General features: G+C 52.2%; 1 protein-coding gene across 2 annotated transcripts in view; it reads left to right on the top strand.

Annotated features, from left to right (window-relative positions):
• Positions 1-19,506, top strand: part of MDGA1 (MAM domain containing glycosylphosphatidylinositol anchor 1) — a 65,112-nt gene that overhangs the window by 1,150 nt on the left and 44,456 nt on the right. The window lies entirely within an intron of this gene.

The raw sequence follows: 19,506 nt of genomic DNA, 5'->3' as shown, positions 1-19,506 counted from the left end.
AGTATCCACTTTTCCAAACCCTGCCTGGGGCGGGAATGAATCGGAAGCCTTAAGAGCATCCACTTGGCCTCGGAGACCCTGACAGACCGCACACTGGGGACTGAGAAAGCGACTTGCACCGAAATCTTGTCCCACCCTAACTCGGCCTCTGGAGTGGAAGCCAAGCGCTGCACGATCTGGAGTTGCGCGCGGCTTGCGGGCGAGCCTGGTTGCCAGCTCCGCGGCCCGGCGGCGGGCTCGCCTTCCCAGCTCTCTCGCTGGGCTTCGCTTCTTGACAGCCCAAGCGGATGCAGGCATCCCCTAGATCCGGCTCCCAAGATGCCAAGATCCCTTCTCGGACCTCTTCTGAGCCGGTTAGTTCTTCCCGTCCCCGGTTCTCAGCTACAAAACCCCAGCTCCACCTTCCTTTTCCCTGCGCGCACACAGACATTCAGCCACGGTCCCCGGGAAAGCAAACACTGCACGCGCCCGTCAGGTGACGTGTCCAAACTCTGCCTCCTGCCCACGCAGCTTTGCTCCCGCGTCCGCACGCCCGGCTCTCAGGCGCCAAGGGAACTCTGGTTACCCGCTTCTCCCTTCTCTCTCATGGGTTTTCCGGGGGAAAGATCCTGCGAGCCGGCATCATCCATTCAGTGTCCCAAGGGCTCATCCCTCTCAGGAACCCTCCGTCTGAGTTCTAACAGCCGGTAATGCCTTGACCCGCAGCACAAAAAGTCTTTGGGGCCCGGTGGCCTTACCGTGCCTTCTCCTGACTGCAGGGTGGTCTGTGTGGGTCAGTTTTTTAATGCGGTGTAGCTGGGGTGGGGATGATTCTCTTTCTTTAGGGTGGATCAGGAGAGGGTTTGAGCTGTTCTGGGGAGGGGGTGGTAGCTGAGGTATTGTCCCCTCAGTTGCTATCCTCAAGTGCAGATGCTAAATGGCTCTTTCTCGGGATGCCTGGCAAGAGGGAGGGGTATCCTGGGGGGGTGGGGCGGGTATCTGTGAGGTGACATCTTCCTGGCCCTACACAGCTAGCTAGCTTGGGTTTAATTCCCCAGGGAGGCTGGCTCAGGCATCTGGCCAAACTCTGCTTCTTAATTAGTTTGTGTGTTTCTTACTGCCTGGCCCTTTACATAGGCCAGAAAGGGAAAGAAGAGAGAAGAATGCAGCAGGGACTGAGAAAGGCTGGGCTGTGGAGAGGAGGCCACTGAGCGGGTTCCAGAGGCCTCGGCCTCCCCGGGGCAGGGGAAGATATCCGGGTGTACTGAGCGGGTCCTGTTTCTTTTTTTCTCCTCGAGATTTCCCTACAGCTTCACTGCCTCCTTAAGAGGTGACCTCAGGAGGCACCAGCCAAGGCCTCTGCCTTCTCACCACGCCCAGGGGCTCTGGAGAGTGATGGGGAGCCCTCCACCTCTGCTGCTGTTCTCTGCGCTGCTCTTCCCTCTCCGTGCCCTTGGGCAGATCTGGCAGGCTCATCTCCTGGCCGTCCGTCTCCTCCATCCCCTCTAGCTTCTTCACCCTTCTCCAGGGCTGCATGAGACCCATCTTGAAGAGGCTCTCGTGAGCCTAGCCTGGAAACCCCAGCCATGAGGGCAAGGGGTGGGGCAGTGGTCTCTGTGGACCCTCACTCATAGGACTCTGGGGCCAGGATTTAGCCATTGCCTTATAAGTCCCCCTTTCACTGTATTTTCTCCACTCCCTCGTGTGCCTGGGTTCTAGCTGCTCTCAGAGCAAATCAAGGTGGGCTTGGTGCACTGGGGCAAACCTGGAGCTCTTGGGTGACATTCTTTCCACTTGCCCTTTGAAAGTTTACCTCCAAGGAAGTCTGGAGCCTCTGGGGAATTGCAGGGTGGAAAGCCTTAATCGGGGTGGATGGAGAGAATGGAAGATCTAGTGTGAGGAGAAGGATGGCAAGAGGCTACGATGCTGGAAATTTGGCCAGCTCTAGCAGAAGGGACAACTACTCTATCACTGGGTCTGGGTTAAGAAACAGTATGGAGAGCTAGTTCTTCTGCGCCCCGCCCCCCACTCCAAAGCAGGTGAGAAAAGAGTAAGAGTGTGGGGGTGAGAGATGGTCACTCATGCCCATCCATCACTGTATGTAGGCACCCAGCATTGTGCCTGGCACGGGCAAATATTTGTTGTGTGAATGAAGGGCCATTGTTGGGAGGAAGTTGAGGAAATGCTTCTTGAAATTCTTTCTCCCCTAGAAGTCTGTCCAGGATGGTTTTTAGCGGGGTAGTGGGGGCTCTTTGAGAGTCTCTGCTTAGGGTGAGTCATGGAGTCCTAGGCTGGCAGCCAGAGGGCACCTTAGCTGCCATGGCAGTGAGCGGGGAGGCAGAAGCTTTTACTCAAGGCACAAAAGATAAAAGTGTGCCTGGACAAGGGAGTCCCTGCATCTTCACAGCCTGTGTGGCTAAGGGAGTGGCAGATTAACATGGAAGCTGAACTGAGAAGAGGGAGGAAGAACAGGACATGGAAGGTAAAGCCATCAGGATCTTGCCTGGGCTGTGGCTCTCTGCTGAGGCTGGTAGGAAGAAGGTGCCTGGAGCTCTATGCCCAGCTTCCCTCAGAGTGTCCACTTGTTGGCTCTGAGGTCCACTGTCCACAATAGGGTTGGGGAGGTGCTCTCAGTCTGGTCAGGTGGCTTTGCTCTTGGGAGCACAGATGCTACGGCAGCTGAGTACTGGAGCAGATGGTGCATTTGGAGCTGGTCTCCTCTTCCCTCCCGCCTCCCAATCTCCTGGGCCAGTTTGTTGTGCTCCGGGGTGTATCTTGTAATCTGCTTTCTGGCATGCTAGGGGGAGGTGGGCTGGCCACAGAGACCTCGTTCTGGGGCAAAGACAGTAGCCAGGTGATGGGGGAGAAGTGTCCTGTGTGTGGTTAGCATCAGAGAACACCCTCTCATCCACTCTGGCTTCCTCTCTTCCTCCCATAGCTGCTGGACTTCTAGCCAGCAGCAGGTCAGTGGGACTCCTCTCCCTTTCAAAAACACAACAAACCCCTGGATTATTTAATATGCAGGAGTGGGAATTGACATTATCCTTAAGACAGGTTGTTTGCAACTTACTGGTGGAAGTCAAAATATTTCACTAAAGGTGTCATCAGAAACTACTATCCTATGCTAATTTTTGTGGGAACATGAAGACAGATGTTGAATAATTTGACAAGAGCAACATAGCTTACAGAATTATCACCAAGTCAGGTTTTTCCCCTCCTCTGAGGGGTGTGGAAAGGGAATTTGAGGAGGTGTGTCTCCCAGTGCCATCTTCTGGGTGTTGATCTGGGTGTGGGCACCCGTGGGAGTTTTCACTGACATTTCTACCCCATGCCTTGAAACTGCCTGCCCGCTGGCGAAGGAAGTCATAGCATATGAAAACTCTGGCCTCCCAGGGCAAGCGGAAGGCTTGGGGTTTTCTAAGTATCCTTGAGAAGGTCCCTGCCTCTTGTCCCTTCTTCCTTCTCAATTGTGGAAACTACATGAGGGAGAAAGAGGACCTTGTGTTCACAAATCCAGGCTGTTTTGTTTGCTTCGTCAGCATTATCTGCACCCCCACCTCCCACCCTCCAAGTTTAAGTTGGCCCCTCAACTAGTCTGAGGGCTCCTAGGCCTCATTTCAGGCAGGAGAGTCCCCCCTTCAGGTCAAGATCCACACGACGTCCCACCCTATGCTGCAGGCTGCAAATCTGTGCTTCCTGCCTGGAAGAGGGCTCTGGGAAATGGGGGTGGTTAGAGAGGAGGAGTTTGTTTATTAGCTGGGAAAGCACCTCTTCGAGGGGCTGGCTGCGGACATGCTGAGGGCCTCCTTGTAATTGGCCAGACCTGACTGTGAGCTGCTGGGGCCAGGGTGGCAAAGCCTCATTTAGAGCCTGGTATTAGCTCTGCTTTGCTGAAACATGGAGGGACGGGGCGGGGGGCTCCACAGGGAGAATGGAGGGAGCTAATCACAGCCGCCAAGGCCGGCAAATGAATGATGCAGGAAATCAATACCTGGGGGCGGGAGTGGAAATCCGGGCAGTGGTAGCAGCCACTGCTTCTCCCCAGCTGCCCAGGAGGCACGGGCAGGACTGGGAGGAGTGAGACAGCCAGGAGTGTGAGGCCCTCCTCTCCCCCATATCCTCCCCGACCCTGCTCCCTTCCATCTTCCTCTCCCCTACTCTTACCTGTTATCTCCTGGTGGCTGGGTTCACGGAGGTTGGGCCAGGAATGCCCCATCAGGCAAAAACATGGAAACTGGGAGATGGGACCTCGGGTCTCTCATTCCTGGATGAGCCCTCCCCGACTCTGGCCTGCCTCTGGACTCTGGGGCCTGACAAGGGCCCAGGGGCCCCGGGACCCTGCCCTGTGCCACTGGCACTGCCGCTCCAGATGTGGCCAGCAGGGGGAGGGCTTGGCCATCACATTGCTTCTTGCCTTTCCTGGGCTCCCTTGGCCTCAAGCCTCCCAGTAGGATGAGAGTTATTCTAATTACTTAGCCTCTGGCCCATGGGGGCTCCGTAGGGCCTTCTGAAGCTCCAGACTGCCCCCACTAGCTCCGGTGTTCCCACCCTAGCATCCAGGGCATTTGCCTTTGGTCAGAGCCACACTTCCGACACCCTGGGTTGGAGGAGAGCTTCCTGGTGGGGCTTGGCTGGGTTGGTTCCTGACCCTTGGGGCTGTGTGCAGAGCAGGGGCTTATACTGTGGCAGAACTGCCTCTTTGAGAACCTGAGTATGGCCCCTCTTCTGCATCTTCCTCCCCACAGTCAGAAGACCCTGCTGGGCACTGGTACTGGGTGTTAAAGGGCCCCTGTTACATTTAGATGCTGATACGGAAGGCAAGAGCAATGCCTAACTCAAAGGAGTGAACCTTTTTTTCTTAATGCAATCTCCCTTTCCCCATGCCTATGAGTAACACGTGTTTTCTGCAAAAACAATCAGAGAAAACATAAAAGTATAAGGAAGAAAGTAAAACTCACTTGACATCTTGCACTGCATTCGATGATGATTCTTTCGGGCATCTTCTTGTGCAAAGAGGACTGCACTTTTTTTCCATTTAGCCTCATCAGGTCTTCGTCGTGGCACATGGGATCTTCTGTTGTGGTGCGTGTGCTCAGTAGTTGCAGCGTTTGAGCTTAGTTGCTTCACGGCATGTGGGATCTTAGTTTCCTGGACAGGGATGGAACCTGTGTCCCCTGCATTGCAAGGCAGATTCTTAACCACTAGACTACCAGGGAAGTCCTAGGAATGAATATTTTAGGGAGAATTGTTGGTTATAACAACAACATCTTATAGGTGTGTAAGTGCCACGTGCATTAACAAGCATTTTCACACCTCTGCCTGCTTTGGTTCCATAACATTCTGAGAGGTCAGAACAGTGGGTCCTACGGTCCCCATTTAGTAGATGAGGGAACCAAGGTTGTAGGAATGTAAGGATTTGCTCAAGGTCATACAGCTGGTAGGAAGTGGCTTGGAGACTCAATCCCAGTGGGCCTTCTGATTTGGAAGTAGGAAAACATGGTGTCCATCTCCTGTGTGCTCAGTCGCTCAGTCGTGTCCAACTCTTTGTGACCCTGTGGACTGTAGCCTGCCAGGGTTCTCTGTCCATGGGGTTTCCGAGTAAGAACACTGGAGTGGGTTGCCATGTCCTCCTCCAGGGGATCTTCCCCACCCAGGGATCGAACCTGCATCTCTATCTCTCTCTCATCCATCAGCAGGTGGATTCTTAACCACTAGTGCCACCTGGAATGCCCGGTGTGCCTCTCACTATCCATTAAATTACTGAGTACCTCCCTGATTAAGGCCCTGTTCTGAGCATCGATAGGGCTACTGAGATAAATAAGATGCAGGCTCTGCCCTCAAAGAGAAGGAGAGATGAATCACATACAAGATGGTGGTTCCTGGAAGATCTTGATAAATGCCATGTGGCAAGGGCAGATAAAGGGCTGTGGGAATTCCAAGGGAGAGGAAATTACTTCCAAAGCGTTTTAGAGGAGGGGGCATTTGAGCTGGCTTTGACAAATAGAAGTAAGGAGCCAGAAGGGCATCCCAGGTGGACGGCTTATTATGGCAGAGGCAAGGAGGATGTGTATGTGTTGGGGGCGGAGGGGAGTAGTGAGTCATTCATTTGGGCTGGAACGTAAGTTGAAAGGGAGTCAGGGCAGTGAGAGTTGGAGCAGTAAAGGAAAAGTAATAAAAATTGCTAACATTAACTTCCCAGGATGAGATCAGGAATATGTATTGTCTGCTTTAATCCTTATTACAATCCCTTAAGAGAGAGTAATTCATCAGCCCATTTTATCAAAGAGTAAACTGAGGGATCAGAAGGGTGGGTTTACTTGTCCAAGTGTCAGAGCTGGGCTTGAACCCAGATTTGCTGATTATAAGACCTGTGCCTAGAGGCAGTAGGCTGGACTCTTGGGTTTGGGAGATAGTATCGGGAGGGTCTTGAGCAGGTGAATGGGGTAATATGACCAGGGAGCTCATATTAGGCTGGGTAGCCCTGCAGCTGTGTGTTTTGAGGAGGCTAAGCTTAAGAGGAGGAAGACTGGTCAGGAGATCTGGCAGTTGTCTGGCGAGGTTGTAATGAGAGCTTGATCCAGGGTTGGGACTGTGAGAATGGACAGGAAGGAGTCAGTATAAGAACTGCTGCCAGTTGACACACATTTGAGTTTGGCTCTTTGTGGAGCACCTGTGAATTTGGTGAAAGAAACACGCTCTTGTTGTCCTAGAGTTGAAGTTCAAGTTGAAGGGAGACAGGCAGTAAAGAAGTCAGTGAATAAGTATATAATGCATTCTCTGGTGATGAATTCTACACAAAAGGGCAAAGCAGCCAAGTTCAAGTTCATATACATTAATTAGGAGTAGGGGTGCTCCCGGAGTGGGTCTCCCCTCCCTGAGCAGAGACCTGAAAATGCCCGAAGGAGGAAGTCCCACAGACATCTGTAGGAAGTGTGATCCAGGCAGGAGAATAGCCAGTGCAAAGGCCCTGGGGTAGAAACATGCCTGGACTGTTTAGTGACAATGGGGAGTCCAGTGTGGCTGCAGTGGAGTGAGCCATGGGGAGTAGGAGGTGGGATTAGAGAGTTAATGGGGCCAGACTGTTTGCAGCCATGCAGGCTATAGAAGGTCTTTGGGTTTTATTCTGAGAGAAGTGGGAGCCCTGGGAGGATTTTGAACAGAGGAGGGACATGAATTGACACCTTTTTAATAGAATCTCTCTGGCCACCATGTAGAGACTAGACTGTAGGGGGTTGGGGATGGGGGTGGGGGATGGATCCGGTAGAGACTGTTACAAAAGGCGAGAAGTGAGACTGCCCATCACTAGGTCCTGACAGTGTTTCAGAGCTCGGACAAGGGATAGGAGCTGTTTGGAGTTGGGAAGCTTGGTACACAATGGCAATGAGATAGAACAAAGACCACAGGAAGTCAGACAGGTTTGGCGCAGTGGAGTAAAGTAGTTCAACAACGGGACTTCTGGTAAGGAATCCGGGTTTGAACCAGCTGCGGGAGCCTGAGAAATTACATCTGCTTTCAAAGCTGTGGCTTTACGGCTTGTCAGATGGGTTTGTGATAAGCATGTGATGAGCCATACCTGGGAAGCCCCAACTGTGCTGGGCACTTAGCAAATCCTCTGTGAATAGTTTCTTTTTTTTTTTTTTTTTAAGTCTTCATTGAATTTGTTACAATATTGCTTCTGTTTTATGTTTTGGTGTTTTGGCCCCGAGGCATGTGGGATCTTAGCTTCCTTACCAGGGATGGAACCCGTACCCCCTGCACTGGAAGGTGGTCTTAACCACTGGATTTCCAGGGACGTCCCCTCAGGGAACAGCTTTATTTGAATGACGGTGTTGGTACAGTTTTGAATTTCATGCGATTCTGGCACTGGGATGTCTGGGAGAGATGTTGATGGAGCAGGTGGACGTGGGTGGGGGGTGCTCGCTCAGGAGGGAGACATCTGTTCTGAGAGATGGACTCGCATATCTGGATTTATGTCCACACAACAATGTGGACTGAGACCACGAGGTGGGAGGAAATTGCCAAGGAAGCGTCCAGCAGAAACTAACATAACACTGTAAAGCAACTACACTCCAGTAAACATTTTCTAAAAAATGGCCAACGAAGACAGGATAGACTGAGAGAGGAGACTGGGCTAAGACCAGTGCCCTGGAGGGCCGGGGAGGAGAAGGTGGAGACAGACCAGGTGGCCCCAGGGAGGTAGGAGGAGACTCGAGAGAGGACGGGAATCAGAAAGCCAGGGAAGGGATGGAGTCCAGGGGAGAAAGGGCCATTTGAGATGGGAGAGGAGCTGGAGTAAGGGCCATCTGGGGACTGGGAGGTTGGTGGGGAGGCGGCTGAAGCATAGAGTGGGGTGTTCGAGGGCCAGTGGGAGCCCCCCGGGGATTTCTGATTCGGTGGGTCCGAGGCTGAGCAGAGATAATGCATTTCCAACAAACTCCTGGGGAATGCCGGTGCGGCTGGCTCACGGGTTGCTGTTTGAGCAGCACGAGTAGGCAGGAGAGAGGAGTGGACTCAGGTGGGACGACTTGGGTCGGCAGGTCAGGGGGCAGCTCACTGAGGGCCCCTGACCCAGGCGTCTTGCCTTTCTGAGCTCAGCTTCCTTATCTGGAAGGCTGGTTCAGGCACACCCACCTCTTGGGATTGCAGAGGAGCCGAGAGGGATAGCACTTTGTAAACTCCGAGGCGCACTATGAGGACTCTGTTTCACGAGAGCAGAGGGCTGGTGGGCAGATGGTAGGGAGCCCCGGGTGTGGGCGGCGTATGGAAGCAGGAGGTGCAGGCCACAGGCCAGGGAGGGCTGGAACCCCAGTTTCCCTCACCAGGCTGGGCCTTCTGCCCATGAGAAGCTGGAGCTGCAGTGGAAGGGGGAGGTGACCTCTGTGGGGGAAAGGGTGACATGTGTGGGCCTGGAGTTGCTGCTGGGCTGGCCTCGGAGATTCCACCCCAGGCTCTTCTTGGTTCCTTTCCAGTCCCAGACACTCAGACGAGATTGACTTTGATAATCTGGAGGGTTGGAAGCTGTGCAGAGAAGTGGTTCTCAGCCCGGGCAGCCTGTCAGAACCACCTGGAGAGCTTTTTCAACAACAGATGCCTGGCTCCGCCCCCAGACCTGAATCAGAAACTCCGCAGGTGGCATCAAGGCAGCTGTGGTCGGAAGAGCCCTCCAGTTGATTCCTGGGCACAGCTGGTGTGGACAGCGCATCTGAATGCGTCAGGCCCAAGCAGATGCCTTCTCCCTTGAGTTTTCTGAGGGCATCTCTGCGCTTTCCAGGTCACCGTCCAAGCTTTGTTTCTACCATGATCATCTGGACACTCAGGTCTTAAAAAAAAAAAAAAAAAAAAAAACCTCACTATTTTTTAAATGATGAACCACGGGACTTTCTAGTTTTGTGGTTCTAACTGGAGCATCCAGGTCAGGAGCCTAGGAGACTGGACTCTCTTGCCCTTCTCTGACCAGGGATTTTCCAGTCTCAAACCTAGAGAGACCCTAAGAAACTGCTCCAGGAATGTCATTTTCAGTGATTTTCAATAGGCAAATTATGTTACCTTTTGGAAATGTGGCCTTTTTGTTCATTGTCTTCTCATTTTAGAGAAAATGAAAATTTCAGAGCTGGACCACATTGCAGCAGTTCAATGTAAAGCAAGCGGATATTGAATGAGTATCTGCTGAGTATCTGGAGGGGCGGTCAGCGCTGTGGCTGCAGGAGTGAAGGACACCTGCCCTCAGGAGCTCACAGTGTAGCAGGAGAATGGAGTCTTTCCCAGCGTCCTCACCTTACAGTTGGAAAAGCTGAGGCTTAGCTCAAGGGACTTGCCCAAGGCCCAGCAGTTAGCAGGTAGTGGAGTCAGGATTTGAACTCAAGGCTGCCCAATGCCAAGTCTCATGCTTGCCTGAGTGTGACCTTCCTGAGGGCAAGAACTGACCATTGTTTTGTTCCCCAGATTGTACTGTGGGTGATGGGGTGCTGATGAGGACCCTCTGTCCTGTTGTTGTTGTTGTTGAGTCACTCATTTGTGTCTGACTCTTTGCAGCCCCGTGGACTGCAGCATACCAGCTCCCAGAGCTTGCTCAAACTCATGTCCATTGAGTCGGTGATGCCATCCAGCCATTTCATCCTCTGTCATCTCCGTCTCCTCCTGCCCTCAATCTTTCCCAGCATCAGGGTCTTTTCCAATGAGTCAGCTCTTCTTATTCAGTGGCCAAAGTATTGGAGCTTCAGTTTCAGCAGCAGTCTTTCCAATGAATATTCAGGATTGATTTCTTTTAGGATTGACTAGTTTGATCTTCTTGCAGTCCAAGGGACTCTCAAGAGTCTTCTCTTGTCCTATACCAGTTAGGAATCACATTCTAAAGACTTCCCTGGCGGTCCAGTGGTTAAGACTCTGCCTTCCAGTACAGGAGGAGCGGGTTTGATACCTGGTTGGAGAACTAAGATCCCACATGCTGTGCTGTGAGGCCAAAAAAAAAAAAAAGGAGTCACATTTTGTTGCCAGAACCAAAGAACTGACTACAGAGTCTCAAACAAATTAAAGCGACTTTCTTAAGTCTAGAAGTAGGCTATGCACGGCTGTACTGGTGGCTCCTTGCTCACTAGAGATCCAGGTCCCTTTCATCCTGCTCTTCTGATCTCCTTACAGTGGTGCTTCTCAAACCTCCTGCATATTAGAATTACCTGGAAATGTTAAAAAAAAAAAAAAAAAAGCGTTTAGGTCATATATCAAATAAATCAGAATGTCTGGGAGTGAGAACCAGGGATCAGCATTTAAAAAAAAATCCCCAGGTGATTCTGATGTGCAGCAAAGTTCGGGAACCCTTGCCTTAGAGCACTTTGCCTCAAAGTCACCAAAGGGCTGCTAGGGCTCAGCCGTCATGACACATTCCAGACAGGAAGAAGGAAGGAACACTTACAAGGGCGAGTCATTTACCCAGTCAGAAAAGTTGAGTCAGCTTTTCCAGGAGCCCCCTCCCAATGATGTCTGCTTACATCTTACTGGCCCTTCTAGGGGGAGGGAGGCTGAGAAATACAGCCTTTTAGATGGATTCTCACCTAAGAGAATGTCAGGGTTTATTTAGATAGAAGGGGAGAATGAAAGCTGGGTACGTAATGAGCAGTCTTTACCACAAATCCCCACCTCGGGATCAGCTGGTGTTTCTTGAAATGAGCAGATTTAGATGGATGTGAACATCTGTTCCTCTCCCCACCTCCCTGGACCCTGCCAGCCTAGTTCAGGTGGGTGGGCGGGTGGGGGGCTCTTGCTGCTCTGAGGATGCCCAAAAGGAACCTTAGAGAAGATGAAGCCAGGGCAAGGAGGAGGCTTGCTAGCGCCCCCCACCCGACATTCCTATGAGGCCCAGCTGCCCATCCGCTAGTGCTCATCTCCTCCTCCTCACCCCAACGCACTGTTCATTTATCCTTCTGTGAGGGTGTTCATTTCCCCTGGTTGGTACCTCTCTCCTCTAGCAGGTGGGTCCTCTCAGTCCCAGCTGCAGGAGAGCTCTGTGGACCCTTCTTATTCAAGGGGGCAAGAAATGGAGGGACTCTTCTAGAAGCTATGATCTACCGCATCTTTCTGCCTCTCAGTAGGCCCCACACCCACCTGAGCCAGGGCCACCCCACCACTGTTTGCTCAATGCCTGGTCCTTTGTAGGAAAGTTCTTCTGATTGTCTAACCTTCTTTCAACTTGCTGTAGTATAACATCTTATCAGAAAATTTCAGGTGACTTCCTTTGGTGGTCCAGTCCCTTGGGATTCCATGCTTCTAAGGCAGGGGGCCTGGTTTCGATCCCTGGTTAGGGAAGTAGATCCCACATGCTGCAATTAAAGATCTAGCACAGTCAAATAAATAAATATGAAAGATTCAGGAGCTGAGGTCTTTGAACTGAACTTGAATATCTCCTTGGCTCTGAGACTTTCCCTCTGTAATTCTTAAGAAACTCTAAATGAAGGTACTTCTCCCACCTCTGAGAGGGACATCGGGAGGGTAGAGGTGAGGAGGGAGTTCAATTCTGGTGGCTTCCTCTACCTGGGTTTGGCTCTGGTGTTCCAGTAAAATGCGGGGAGCCCTTGATCCCCTGGAGAAGAGAATGGCAACCCACTCCAGTATTCTGGCCTGGAGAATTCCACGGACTGTATAGCCCATGGGGCCGCAAAGAGTTGGACACGACTGAGTGACTTTCACTTGGGGAGGCCAGTTTATCTCCAGCAAAAGACAGAAGCCATGGGGAACACATGTATACCTGTGGTGGATTCATTTTGATATTTGGCAAAACTAATACAATTATGTAAAGTTTAAAAATAAAATAAAATTAATTTAAAAAATTTAAAAAAAAAAAAAAAGAAGGCAAGCTGAAGGTCTTTGCTGTTGCAAGACCTGGCTTTACTTGCCTTCCTGGAATAAGGGCACACAGTAGACACAGAGAAGGCCAGGAGATGGAGCTTGAGGGTGTGGCAAGAGCTCAGCTGCCAGCTAGTGGTCTTAAGTGACCCAGAGGCACTGGAATGTCAAAGATTCAGTGCAGGAAGAGACTGAGACCAGAGGAGGTGAGGTCAAGGTCACACAGCAACTAGGTGCCAAGACTGAAGGTAAAAGTCATGTCCAGGGACTTTCCAGCTGGGTCTTTCTTATTCTCTATTATTCTGTAGGCTCAGGAAAAGCCAGGACATGACTGCATGGCATTTATAAGCCCAGTTCATACCCACATCACTAATAAAGCTCCCCTCATCCCTGTAAACTACATGTCTTATTCCTGGGCCTCACTGCCTTGGGACTATAGGATCTGGGGCTCGCTCTGAGTCCAGGCCTCCTGTTTGGATGTTAGAGTCCTTTAATGAGGTGTCAGGGAGGCCCTAGGAGGCCCCGCTCCTTGTGGGTGGAGGAGGCAGTCATCTTGGTAGATGAGCTGGAGGTTGCTACCAATCTCCACCAGGCCCCACATCTCTGTCACATGGCCTAAGTTCTATCTTAAAGTCATTATTCATGTTAGCTGATGGAAACACACTCACTGTTTCCAGAAGGTTGCCCTGAGAGTGCCAAGCATCTTTCAAGCCTTTTTCCAGTGATCCAGGTTGGTTGATCACATGAGTTAAATCTTGAAGCCTTGGGATTCAGGAAAGGAGGTTTCCAAGGAAGAGACAGGTGAGGTAAGGGAGCGTGGTAGGGTATTTGGTGTGTGTTCGTGTGTGTGTGTGTCTTAAGCAACATGAGAGCCTTAGGTACAGCCATGTGAGAGGTTTAATAGTGGACACCATGATGGTCATAATTGGTTTGGACTCATAGTCTTAGCTTCAGTTCCCCAGAAGCGATCCTGAGACAAGGAGCCAAGTGCGGGTGGTTTATTTGGAAGATGAGCCCAGGAATCTCTGATAGAGGAATGGGGATGAGAGACAGGGACATAAAGCAACCAATGGAAGGTGCGTTGTCAAGCCAGTCACCACCGTGTCCCTTTGGCGCCCTCTGGGACACTGTGTAAAACACACTTAAGAGTCATCCCACCGTGGGGATGTGGGAGCTGGGGCCTGAACACACTAATTTCCATCTGTCGTTGGGAGGGCTGCCCCAGGGGGTGTTAATTTCCTGGTACTTGGCCCACTGCGCATGCACACGCTGGCAGTGTGAGCTCTGAAGCTCACACTGAGAGGAGCAGGTGCTGGCCATTGTGCGCTGCAATGGTCAGGGGAGGGAATACGGCAGAAGAGGGGATATGGGTGACAGAGGACGAGATGCTTGGATGGCATCACCGACTCAATGGACGTGAGTTTGAGCAAACTCTGGGAGATGGTGAAGGACAGGGAAGCATGGTGTGCTGCAGTGCATGGGGTAGCAAAGTGTCAGACACAACTGAGAGACTGGACAACAACAGTTGGCAGGGGGCACCTACAGCCTGTACTGCCTCCTGGCTGAGCCATCAGTCTTGCTTTTTCAGATCCAGCCTGCTTTGCTGAACTCTTTGTTCTTAGAACTTGTCTTCTGTATGAATCATCTCCAGTTGCAGTCTGAAAACACTCTCCTGTGGCCATGAGCTCTGTGAGCTGCTCATTTGCTTTCTAGGATCCTGGGAACAGAACCTCCAGCACGTCGATTTCCCCAAGACCTTCCTGATAGAATCCAGACTCTCCCTAAAGGATTGAGGGGACCTTATAGCGGGGGAGGGCAGGGTGGAGGGTCACTGGGCAGCAACTCAAGAGTCTATAGGGCCTTTGGGCATGCTACCAGAGGCATGACCATTAGCTTCCCATCTGCTGAATTCAAGACTAAGAAAGAGATAGGAATGATCTCTGAGACTAGAAGACTGCCTCTTTTTTCTGCAGGCAGGATTCAGTGTGGGTAAGAAGGCTGATTGCATTCTGCCTACTCCCCTCTCCAGGCATCACACCTCGTCCCGTGGGCCAGGCTCACCTGCTTCCCTGGATGTCCTGGGGCCTGTGGGGCAGGATCAGAACAACACCTTTGTCCTGTTGTGAATTTCCCTCTGTCTTTCACTGCCAGTGGGGACCTGCGATTAACTAATTAATTAATCAGATGTTTACTGAGCACCTCCTGTGTGCCAGACACTGTTCTAGGTGCTAAGCACACAACACAAAGAGATGATCTAGAATCACAGCCCTGTAGAATCAGAGCCAGGAGGAAACTTAGAACATATGTCATCGTTTGTCAGGAAAGAAACCTGAGGCTGAGAGAGGGCAAGAGAAGTTCTCAAATCACACAGCAAACAGGCAGCCCAGCTTGAGAAATCGTGGAAAGTCAGAGGTAATGAATGTAGAGATCACCTAGCTGAACTGGTCAGCTTTTAGAGACTGAAACCAGTGGTCAGAGGTGAAAGGTCACTCCAAGTTCTCCCTGCCAGTGAATGCAGCCTTTTCTCCCACTTCTATCTCCCAAGTCAGGTTTGGGCTCTAGGTTACTGAGAGGAGTATGTATGTGTGTATCATAGCTTCACATGCCAAGGGCAGCAGGCAGGAGACACAAGAGACTTTCCCCAGATCAAGCCTCCCCACCTCCTTCTGGGGCATTCAGAGGCTGAAGCAAGTCCTCCCCTCCGCCCCTGCCTTTCCCCAGCTTCCTGTACAGCCGTGGCCCCTGGAGTTGCCCACTGGCACAGTGGCCTTGGGCGGTGCTGGGAGAGCTCAGCACTGAGGGAAGCTCTAAAGTGCCGGAAGCACCGACACCCTGTCTGGCTCATTGCCTCCCTCATTTTCTCGGGAGCTGAGAGCAGGGGCTGTGGGGCTGTCCAGGCGAGGGTGGGCTGCACCCCCTAGTCTCTTTCCGCTCATTCATTGGAGCTGGGACCAGTGAAGGCAGTGGCTCCTTTGGGCTCCCCTTGCAGAATTATAGAGCCAGGCTGAGGGGTGAAAGGAGTGATTGATGGAGAGCTGTGGTTGCTGGTAGAGATCAGTGTGTGTGTGTGTGTCTGTCTGTCTGTCCATCTGTGTATGGAAAACCATTGGCAGGAGGTAAACTGCTCTCACTGGAAACTTCAACAGGAGCTGGAATGCACTCCCCAAGTCCTCTCACCCCTGGGCATGTACACTTCATCAGTGTTTTTCATGCATATATAAATATACGTGGACATGCATGTGCTGAAGGTGTGCGTATGTGTGGCGATACACACAAGAACATGGGTTTATGTGCAGGGAGTCCTGTATGTATGTGTGTGGAGGGCACTGCAGACCTCTTTGGGGGATTCTCTGGATCTGCCTTTATCCCACTGTCCCCCCAGCAGCCCCTTGACTTGTCCCCCCTCGTCCTTGCCTTGACTCCTAGAGCCGTCAGCCCAGCACTCTGTCTGGCCTGCGTTATAACTGCCTGCCATCCCTTCTTAGGAGGCCTGGAGTGGGGGCAGGGACAGGCCGAGGCTGGCCCGAAGCTCCTGGCTAATTTTCCCGGCCTCCATCGATCCAGCAGCTTCTCCTGAGTCTATTAGCAGTCGGCAGTGAAAATATCCCCCATCGCAAGCCCTGACCTGAGACAGGGAGGAATCCGTAGCAATTTGTTCAAACAGGGAAGCATTTCCCTCTGATTTGTATTTCAATTTATTCCAAGCAGGAGGGGCGTCAGGGTGGGGGCGGGGCAAGCCTTGGCATGGTGGCCAGAGTTGGGCCCCTGGGCCATCCCCCTTGGCACCCCTGTGGCAGCTGGGGTGGCAGCTGGTACTCCCCATGGTGCCAGGAGGTGGGGGCTGCAGAGGGGAGGGTGGGGCCCAGCAAGGGGGACGGGAAGAGAGACCCGCCAGCCTTCCCAGCAGGCCCTGCTCGGCTGGAGAGCTCAGTTGTGGATTCGATTTTCACAAAATACAAAGCCGCCAGCTTGGAGCCTCTCTCCCAGGCACTGGGGCCTGTGCCAGGCGTGCGCTCACCCGCTGTGCCTGTGCCAGGGTGGGGGCTGGGCTGGGCGCATGGACCCAGTGGCCCCAGCTGGGTTGAATGGTGGAGGGTGGGGTGGGGTGGGGACTCTTATTCTCCTAAAGCCCTCCCCAGCCATCCTCCTAGGAACAGAACTGCTCAGGCTCAGAAGGGAGCTGGCACCTTGGAGAGTTCCCTGGCAGGGCGGAGAGCCCCTCACTGTGGGAGCCCTGAGCAGTGTTCACGTTTCATTCCTGGACTGAGTAGACTGGAGCTCACTGGTCTACTTCCCAACCTAGGAAGTCTCTTTTGAGCACCTGTGATAACAATAGCTCTGGCTGACATTTATTAAGTACCAACTACTTGCTGGGCACTGGCAAGCACCCAGTTTTTGCAGGGTCCCAGCTTCCTCCTGCCCCTCATTCTCCTCAATCTTGCAGACTCTTCTGCCGCCTCCCTCACCCATCCCTGCTCAGCGTTTTCAGTTTCTCCTGGGAACGATGTCTCCTTTCCTCCTGAGGGTGGCCCTAATGACTGAGGGCCTCAGGACTGATGTCTCTGCAGCGCTCCCCCCCACTGCCCCCGCCCAGCTTTTCCATGGGACTCCACAAACAGGCTAGCTTTCTTTCTTCTGGATCACTTTCTTTCACTGCACCTTGCCTTCTCATCCCCACCAGGGTCCAGGCCTCTGCAGAGGTGGCTCCATGGCAACCAGAGAGGAGGATTCTGGGAAGGGTCAGCCAAGTGGTCCTGCAGTTCCCCGCCTCCCCCGCAACCCCTACCCTCCACTGTCTCTTTCCCTCATTCCTCAGTGCCCCAGGGAGGAGAGTAAGTGGAGAAGTTCTTCACACCGAGGTGTCAGTGACTCGCTGCTCTGAGGTCAGCTGTCGCACATGACTCGCCAGGCTTCCTGACACCACCAAGGTCTAATTTCAGAAGCATGCAACTAAATATATCAAAGTCGATGAATAATCATCTCGCTCGCTCAGGTAGGAGTGTAGGGACGCAGTGTGGCATGAAGGCTTATAGCAGAGGGTTCTGCAGTAGAACTGGGTTCAAGTCCAGCCTCAACCACTCACTGGCTGTGTGGTCTTGGGCACAGCAGTTATACACAGCACCTCAGTTTCCCCCATGCACAAGCCAATGAGGATGATAGCATGCACCTCAGGGGGCTGCGGTGAAGAGGAAATGGGGAAAGGTGTGGAAAGCCACTCTGAGCCCAGTGCCTGGGCTGTTCAGAGGAGGCCCTGCAAAGTGAGTGACTGCAGCGTCCCAGCCTGCTCAGGCCTGCTTGGTGAGTCACGGATCTGCCACCAGGGAGGGGACACGTGCGGTTCTACATACAGGCATGTGACACAGCACTGAGGGAAAGAGGGAGCGAGACCCTGGCCCTAGAGAAAGAGTGGCAGGATTCCAGCCCTCCTCCCATCTCCCTCTCAGGGATGTTGACAGCAAGGATGTTCTCTCTGAGCTACTCTGTGCCTTGGGAGACAGCTGTGTTTTGTACCTTTACCGCCACCCACATGGCTGCCCATTCCAGACCTTGCTTTCCTCCTAAAAGGCAGCTTCCCCCTCCCCCTGTCCTTAGCCCCTGCTGCTGCTGCTGCTAAGTCGCTTCAGTCGTGTCCAACTCTGTGCAACCCCATAGACGGCAGCCCACCAGGCTCCACCGTCCCTGGGATTCTCCAGGCAAGAACACTGGAGTGGGTTGCCATTGCCTTCTCCAATGCAAGAAAGTGAAAAGTGAAAGTGAAATCACTCAGTAGTGTCCGACTCTTTGCGACCCCATGGACTGCAACCTACCAGGCTCCTCCATCCATGGGATTTTCCAGGCAAGAGTACTGGAGTGGGTTGCCATTGCCTTCTCCGGTCCTTAGCCCCTAGGAGCCTCCTAATGGCAATGACTTTTCTGTTCCTGGCTGTGATTGAACTTGAGGCCAATTGGCCTCCCCCATCCACAGGTCCTTCACTTTCCCCCCACAACCAACTGGGTTTCAAGTCATTTATAAGTTGTTCAGAGGCTCAGCATTATAATCAGATCCTACGGTGCATGCCACTTATGTGGTTTCTAAAATTTTAGCCAAAAAAGGAGAGAAACCCTTCCATGATGAAAGAAAAAAAAAAAATCAGAATACTTAAGCATGGTGGGGGGGGAGGTATTATATTTCTTGATTTATAAATATACCTGATGTAAAGAAAATATGTTCCCAAACTTTATGCTTCTGGAATTGACTCCTGAAAAAAAAAAAACAAGATTATTCATCCCATTGTTAAAGCAGGAATTTAACCTGCTTTCCCTCCCAGGGGTGTTGTCCTTTGAAAGGGACACAAGAGAATGAACAGTGACTAATCTGCCAGTGTTGACGGGTCATATGAAGAACCCACAAAGCAGGGAAGGGGACCGAGAGTGATGGCGGTGGGGGCAGGAATACTGTCTTAAAAAGGGTGGTCAGGGTAGACCTCACTCAGAAAAGAGCGGAAGGAAGTGATGGGGTAGCTCTGGAAATCTAGGGAAGAGCAGTCCAGTAACAGCTGCAAGTGCAAAGGTCCTGAGGCACAAGTGGGCTTGGTCTGCTTGAAGAACAGCAAAGAGCAGTGTGACTGCAGTAGTGGGGAGTAAGATACAGGGGTGGGTGGGAGCAGACGTGGGGCATAGCAGGCTACTGAAAATGCTGTGGCTTTGACCTGAAGTGGAGTCCTGGTCGGGTTTGAGCAGAGGAGAGATGGGATCAGACTTAGTATAAAGAGATCTCTCTGGCTGCTTGTGGAGAACAGATGTACCAGGCAAGGAAGGAAGCAGAGTCAACCTCTCTGTTATAAAAATCCAGGCAGGGGATGGTGGTGGTGGCTCAGTCCAGGTTGGTATTTCAGGGGTTGGGTTCAGGATCAGTTCTGAAGACTGAGCTGGTGGCTTGGATGCAGGGTGTGGGAGGAGAGAAGTCAGGGATGACTCCCAGGTTTCTTCCTTTTTTTAAACTTTATTTATTTATTTTTTAAAATTTACCTATTTGGCTGTGCTGGGTCTTATTTGCAGCAGGCAGGACCTTCAGTCTTCACTGTGGCATGTGGGATCTTTAGTTGTGGCATGTGGGATCTAGCTCCTGACCAGGGATCAAACTGGGCCCCCTCCATTGGGAGCATAGAGTCTTGCCACCGGACCACCACGGTAGCCCTGAGTCTCAGGTTT

The sequence above is a fragment of the Bos taurus genome, chromosome 23 (genome assembly GCF_002263795.3).
Source record: "Bos taurus isolate L1 Dominette 01449 registration number 42190680 breed Hereford chromosome 23, ARS-UCD2.0, whole genome shotgun sequence".
NCBI lineage: Eukaryota > Metazoa > Chordata > Mammalia > Artiodactyla > Bovidae > Bos > Bos taurus.
This window is presented reverse-complemented; position numbering and strand designations above follow the sequence as displayed.